Source organism: Procambarus clarkii, chromosome 9, assembly GCF_040958095.1.
Source record: "Procambarus clarkii isolate CNS0578487 chromosome 9, FALCON_Pclarkii_2.0, whole genome shotgun sequence".
Lineage (NCBI taxonomy): Eukaryota > Metazoa > Arthropoda > Malacostraca > Decapoda > Cambaridae > Procambarus > Procambarus clarkii.
This window is the reverse complement of record NC_091158.1, coordinates 33,706,198-33,714,069: the sequence shown is the minus strand read 5'-3', so window position 1 is coordinate 33,714,069 and position 7,872 is coordinate 33,706,198. Positions and strand designations below refer to the sequence as shown.

Below are 7,872 nucleotides of genomic sequence, written 5' to 3'. Positions count from 1 at the left end.
TGTCACATATGCACATATATAATAAGTCAATATTGACTGTAAGAGAGTGCGAGAACGGGTTGCTAAATTCTCTCAAGTCCGCGTTAAGGTTCTAATTCTCCTCTTAGTTCCATGAATTGCAGTTGGTCCCTGTCTCGTTCTTGTTGGAGCGCAGCTTCTTTTTGTTGTCGTTGACGTTGCAGGTCAGCATTTTTTAAATGCCATAACTCGTGTTTTCTCATTGGCCTCGGCTTCCATGCGGGCTATTTCGATCTTTAGCTTCATGACAGCGAGTGCAGTCTTATCGGCAATTTGATGTTGTTCCTGCAGCTCTGGAGTGATAAGATCATTATCAACTAAATAATCTAATATCATATTATAGAGTTCGGTTTTGTTGTCTCCATCGGGGGGGGGGGGGGGGGGGGGGAGTGAGATATGATACTTTGTGGCAAGTGTCAATAATTCAGCTTTGGTAGTACGAATGAGGTTACTGACTTCATCTTCCAGGTTGGAATGGAAGGCGGTTAAACGAAACATGGTTTAAAGTACAGAGATAAGTAAATAAATGAAAGAATAATGCGACTGTCCTCCTGTAAGTGAACCAATACGTGAAGTTTATTCGATTGACACAGATTGCATGATAACAGGCTTGTGAATGGTTCGTATAGAACTGGCAACTCGTAACTGTCCTGTAGGGGTAATAATATAGTTGCAAAGTAAGTTACTGTAACATACAAGGTTAATTGATTAATATAACTAAGGGGCCTTCTGACACGAAAAATTCGTGAAAAATCGTAATATTGTGAAATATTTATGAAAATACTACGTAGTTCTGGCAACACTCTGGTGCAATCAGAATTATTTTACGATATAAATTGACGTATTTATGGTACATTTCCATGCGTAATTGCTCAGAATCCGGTGCCCCGCGCCTGTGGCGCGCCAAAGGTATTGCGTCGTACGATCTAAACGTCAAATTTTTCGTAATAACGTCGTAAATATCGATGTATGCATAAGGAGTAAATATACACTCATTGGCAACCTTCTCATCCCTGGTGGGTCCATAGGGAGGTCCCAGTCCCCAGTCACCTCGTGTGTCCGATTGAGTATTGACTGTGTCGACGCGCGTTCCATTATCGTTCCTGGAATAGCGCATTGTTGCGTCTACTGCACAAACTCTTATAAAGAGATAGTGCCAGAAGATAAGAGCAGCAAAGCTGGCACTCGGTCGCCGTCTTTATCAGTAAAAGAAAGCCGCGCGAAGAAGAGTAATATCCAGTGAGAGATGGTGGCACACCGACACCTCCTCAACCTTCCTCACACACCACCTCATCCTTCCTCACACACCTCCTCAACCTTCCTCAACCCTCCTAGATCCTCCTCACACACCTTTCTAGACCTCCCTCCCTCCAACAAGCCGAGACAGGCTCCTGAGGAAGGTGATCCAGCAATCATGCAAGTGCCTACTAGTGCCCAATGCAGTGCCAACTTGAGGACCCACAATTCGGACCAATTTCAATAGGTTAGTATGTTTTAGTGTTATAATATATATATATATATATATATATATATATATATATATATATATATATATATATATATATATATATATATATATATATATATATATAATATATATATATATATATATATATATATATATATATATATATATATATATATATATATATATATATATAAATATATATATATATATATTTTTACAATTTTTTTCAATTTTTTTTTTCGTTTGTTATCAGGGGATTTGCATGGAACTTGCACACCTGGCTCAACGGATGCCTATCTGCAAGGGTGCTAATTATGAACAAAATCGATAGACGTCAAGCTCAGCTACAGGTGGCCAAACTTTGATCTTATTTTACTCAGGTAAATAATTTACAACTTCAAGGTACGTCATAGCTTTCATTTATTAATCAATTTACATGCAAATTTCACCTTATATGTAGAGTTTGTGCTTCTACAAACTGATGAAAACATTTTAGTCAAAAGTCCATTTTTTATTTTAAAAAATTTATAAACATCATATATTGCATATTTTTGGAAGGGTAACTTTGAATAATTATATTATTTCACTAAACACTTTTTTTTATAAAACTGCTAACATCAATCCTTTATTATATGCTAATTGTAATATCTGAGTCTTATAGAAATGATTTTAGTTGACACATGTGTTCCCTGACATTATTTGAAAATGTTGAAAATTCGTTGCATAATACGTTGTGTATTTTTTTTTCTCCTTTTCTGTTTAGGGTATGATGCTGAAACCTGGACCAGTTGCTGCCCTTTCTATAACCATTTCCTAAATAAATTTATAAACAAATTGAACAACTTTTACTTTACCGTAATATGCCCCCTAAGTCGTAGACTTTAGTAAGGACTTTGAGAAATAAAATTAAAATGTATCTAGGTAGTACAAGGAAATGTAGGGATGTCTATACCGGTACTCTATTAATGACGAGGATAAGTAAGTAATTATCAAAAGAAGGCACCAAACCGGGAAGGCTATGTAGCACCATCAAAGACGCAAAATAATCAGAGGGCGCTAAATATCACCAAGGATGCCAATACGAGAACAAAAACGCATAAGGCGAACGATATCAAAAGTATCCGAGTCACCAAGAATTCTATCGAGGGACAGGTGACCGCGAGGGGCGGTCGGAAAGCAAGACACACGCTCGTCCTGGAAGTCAGGACATTCAAGAAGGACATGCACGACCGTAAGAGGGACAATGCAACTAGGACAATAAGGAGCAGGGCGGCGCTCCATCAAGTGACCATGGGTTAAGCGAGTATGGCCAATACGCAACCTCGCCAGAGCTGTTTCCCACCGCCGGTTACGGTGGAAGGAGGACGGCCACGAGGAAACACAACATTTAAGAGTACGTAGCTTGTTACCAGTAACAGACAACCAAGAAGCCTGCCAACGGGTAAGAACTGAGGAATGGATAACTGGGTAAAAGTCGGAATACGGAATGCCTTTACGAGAGATGGGACAAGAGCGGACAGCTTCCTTAGCGGCAGCATCCGCACGCTCATTTAAAGACACACCAATATGGCTGGGAACCCAACAAAACTCAACCGACTTAAATTTACTGTGAACGAGAAACAGCCAATGCTGGATCTCGACAACTACCGGATGAACCGGATTAAAGGACCCGAGAGCCATGAGGGCACTACGAGAGTCAACAACAACCACAAAGGAAGACTGACAACGAGAAAGCAGGAGACGAAGAGCATAGAGAATAGCATAAAGTTCTGCTGTAAAGATGCTAGTCTCCGGAGGCAAGCGACACATATAAGTGCGATCAGGAAAAACAACAGAGTAGCCAACACCGTCCGCTGACTTAGACCCATCGGTGAAGACAGAAACGGAGCGGGAGTGAGAAGAAAAGTGCTCGAGGAAAAGGCGTTTTAGAACCGTAGGAGGGGTAAAAGCTTTAGTGAAACGGGTCAAGGAAGTACAAAACCGCGGAAGAGGGACCCTCCACGGGGGCAAAGAAGAAACAACACGAGGAGAAACATCAGAAATACGAACGGAGAGAGAATCCTGTAGGCGAGATAACCGGACAGAAAGAGGGAGGTGGTGAAGAGGAACAGGAACCGCAGGAGGGGTAAAAGTTAAAGCACGACAGAGGCGAGAGGAAGGATGTTGCAAGGACCGCGCAAGATAGCGAAGACAGTAGCGATCACGGCGGTCCTGGAGAGACAGGAAGCCAGTGTCAACATACAAGCTAAGGATGGGAGTCGAACGAAAGGCACCAGAACTGAGGCGCAACCCAGTATGGTGCAAAGCATCAAGACGGCGAAGAGTAGAAGGAGAAGCAGACGAGTAAGCAGGGCAACCATAATCGAGCTTAGACAGGACGAGAGAGGAATGTAAAGCAAGGAGTGCGCGCCTATCTGCCCCCCCCCAAGAAGTATGGGACAAGACCCGAAGGAGGGTAAGGGCCTTAGAGCACTCAACACGGAGGTAAGAGATATGAGGAGACCAAGACAAACGAGTGTCAAGGAATAACCCCAAAAGCTTCGCGGAATCTTTGTATTCAAGGGGATGACCATAAAGCGACAAAGAGGGACGAAGAACAACCCGTTTCCGCGTAAAAGTCATGGCACAAGTCTTAGAAGTAGAGAACTTGAAGCCATGACCTGTGGCCCAAGACGACACGGCATCAATTGCAAGTTGAAGCCGGCGTTGAAGGAGAGGCGAATCATCACCCTGACAACAAAGGGTAAGATCATCGACATAGAGAGCGGAGAAGACACCAGAAGGAAGAGAGGAAAGAAGACCATTGAGGGCAACAAGAAAAAGAGTAGTGCTCAGAACACTACCCTGGGGCACACCTTCGTATTGCTGAAAAGAGGGAGAGAGAGCGGTACCAAGGCGCACCCGAAAGGAACGACGAGAGAGGAAGCTGCGGAGAAAGAGAGGGAGATGACCACGAAGGCCAAAAGAATGAAGTTGAGATAGGATATGATAACGCCAAGTGGTGTCGTAAGCCTTTTCTAGGTCAAAAAGGACGGCAACAACGGAGGTCTTCGCAGCAAAAGCAGTACGAATATAGACCTCCAAGTTCACCAGGACATCTGTCGTGCTGCGGCACTTGCGGAAACCAAATTGAGAAGGGGAGAGGAGGTGATGGTGTTCCAGGAACCACATCAGACGAACGTTAACCATACGTTCAAAGAGTTTGCAGACACAACTTGTGAGAGCAATAGGGCGAAAGTCCTTAGGGGAAGTACCCAGAGACCCCGGTTTGCGAACAGGGAGGACAACGGCATCGAGCCAGTCCGCAGGGACTGACGACGACTCCCAGATCCGATTATACAGACTCAGTAAATACTGAGACGTGCTCGGAGGGAGATGGCGAAGCATCTCATAATGAATACCATCGGAGCCCGCCGCCGTAGAACCGCAGAGGGCCAGGGCAGAACGAAGTTCAGAGAGAGAGAAGGGATCATTATAGGGAAGCTGAAGATGAGTGCAGAAATCTAAAGGACGAGACTCAAGGACAGGTTTACGAAGAAGGAAAGATTGGGGAAGATGAAGACCAGAGCTAACAGAAGAAAAATGGGAACCCAGTTCGGAAGCGACCTGCAACGGGTCCGCCACAAGAGTATCATGGAGGTGAAGGACCGGTGAAACATCGGGAACGAACTTACCCGCTATCTTGCGGATACGCTTCCAGATCTGGGCCAGAGGGGTCTCGGACGTAATTGTCGAGACATAAGATGCCCAACATTCACGTTTAGCCGTACGGATGGCCCTACGGGCCACCGCACTCGCTTTCCGAAAGAAAAGAAAAGAATCGGACGTCTGCCTACGGCGGTGCCTCTTCCAGGCTGCACGCTTACAGCGGACAGCCCGAGCACAGTCCGCATTCCACCAGGGAACGCACTTCCGTGGACCCCGAGAGGAAGAGCGAGGAATAGAGCGGAGGGCAGCGTTGAAGACAGTGTCATGAAAAAGGAGGAGAGCGCGAGAGAGAGGCAGAAGGGAGAGGTCAGGGAGAGCAGCACTGAGGGTAAATAGGGTCCAGTCTGCCTTAGCAAACTGCCACCTAGGGAAAGAGAGGGAAGGGCGAAAAGAGAAAAAGGAAACAAGGATGGGGAAATGATCACTTCCATGGAGGTCATCAAGAACCTGCCACGTGAAATCTAAGTAAAGAGAAGAAGAGCAGAGAGAAAGATCAAGACAAGAAAGGGTGCGAGTCCGAGAGTCCAAATGAGTGGGCTCACCAGAATTCAGAAGAGACAGGGAAGAAGAGAGGAGAAACGGCTCAAGGAGGCGACCCCGGGTATTCGTCAGAACGTCACCCCAAAGAGAATGACGACAATTGAAGTCACCCAGCAGGAGCACAGGCTCCGGCAAGGAGTCCAGGAGGTGTTTCAAATCAGGAAGAGAGAGCGGGACACTCGGGGGGATATAAATGGAACAAACTGTGTACCATTTCCCCACAAAGATACGAGCAGCAGAACAATGGAGAGGCGAAGGAAAAAGTAAAGGAACAAAGGGAACATCAGCCCGAATCAAAAGAGCAGAAGAATTAGAAGCCCCAGCAATGGCTGGGGGGGGGGGAGAGAAAGGAATAGCCACGAAAACGACCAGGACGAGCACCAAGCATTGGCTCCTGGAGACAGACACAAAGGGGCGAAAACCGCGAAATCAGAAGTTGGAGTTCGAGGAAATTGGCGTAATAACCTCGAACGTTCCATTGAAGAATGGACAACGACGAGAAGAGAAAGGACAAAAACAGAGAACAAGGAAGAAACAAAGGCGAAAGAGCAACAGAGCACGTTAAAGAATATCAGGGTCGGGATCAGGGTCAGCAAAGTCAGGGTTAGGGGGCATGGGTAAACTGAGCAAAGACGGAGGGAAGGAAACGGGAGAACAGAGCAGAGGTGGGCGGGCAGGGTCTGGAGGAGGAGGAGGAAGAGGAGGAGACAACGGAGAGGAGCCGTCAAGGACAGCAGCAGGAGGAGGGGGAGTAGAAAGAGGGGAGCGCACCCCAGCAAGAGCAGCAACCGAAAGGGAAGCAGGGGCCAAAGAAACCTCCATAGCAGGAACAGGGGGCGCAAGCACTGAAACGGGAGGGGAAGGAGCAACAGAGCCAGAAGGAGGAGCTGAGGAAGAAAGCGAAGCCTTCTTACCCGCCGGGGAAGAGGAAGGAGAGGAGCCAGGCTTACGCTTCTGACTTAAAGAGACCGGTGTCCCAGCAACTACGTACCGGGCAACGGATTCCAGTGTCTCAACAGGAGAAGCCGAACGAGAGCACACACGACGACCGTTAGGAGAGCGATGGACATCCGCCCGCACCGACAGGCGGTGGGGAGAGCCAATAGATGGAGGAAGAGGATGGGAAGGAGGATCGGAGGGGGACGAGGAAGAAGACACAGAAGACACGACAGACCGGGTAGAAGGAAGGGGAACCCCAGACAGAGGACCAGGAGGAGGATCCTTCGGGAGAGAACCCAAAGGAACGGAGGAGGGGGCAGTGGGCGCATCAGGGTCCAAGGCCCGGAAACGGTTGTGAGTCTGAGGAAGGCGGGAAGGACGTGGAGAGGAAGAGCGCAACACGCGAGCATAAGAGATATTAGCATAAGGCGGGAGCCGGCGAACCTGGCGCCTCGCCTCAGGAAAAGATAAACGCTCCCGGTGCTTCAGGGTGAGGACGGCTGCCTCAAGCTTGTAATGGACACACGCACGGGAGAAGGTAGGATGGGCCTCACCGCAGTTGAGGCAACGAGCCTGGGGAGAAGTGCACTCCGACTTAGAGTGACATTCGCCACCACACAAAGGACAGAGAGATACAGTCCCGGAGCAGCGGAGGGCACCATGCCCAAACCTCCAGCACTTGTTGCAGAGCCGAGGAGAAGGAATGTACTCCTGGACAGAGCACCTGGCACCAGCAAGAATGACAGAGGGTGGAAGGGTCCTACCATCAAAGGTAATCTTCACAACCCGGAGGGGTTGACGGCGACTACCACGAGGGGGACGAGTAAACGTGTCCACCTGGAGAATAGAATGGCCCTGGGCAGCGAGGATATGGCGAATATCGTCGTGGCAGTCGCGCAGGTCCCGAACACCGGTTGCAACATGGGGCGGGAGCAAAATAGAGCCAACACTGGCATTCAATTGAGCGTTCTTCGAGACCCGAACGGGGGTCTCGCCAAGGCAGGATAAGGCAGCCAAGCGGGAAGCAGCATCCTGAGAAGGAGCAGCAACGACACGCGTACCGAGACGAGTGGGGTTAAAAGTAATGGAGGCATCCACGGAATCAATGAGATGTCGATGAAGGGAGAAATCGTCAGGAGGCGCAGAATCAAGAGGGAGGAGATCAAAATATTTGGCCCACGAAGCGGGACCAAACAAGG

At 47.8% G+C, this 7,872-nt stretch overlaps 1 long non-coding RNA gene across 1 annotated transcript; it reads left to right on the top strand.

Annotated features, from left to right (window-relative positions):
* The first annotated feature begins 1,074 nt into the window (after window positions 1-1,074).
* Window positions 1,075-2,321, top strand: LOC138362955 (uncharacterized). The gene is made up of 3 exons (XR_011227933.1): window positions 1,075-1,501; window positions 1,740-1,866; window positions 2,250-2,321. It is a non-coding gene; the product is annotated as an uncharacterized lncRNA (long non-coding RNA).
* Window positions 2,322-7,872: the final 5,551 nt, after the last annotated feature.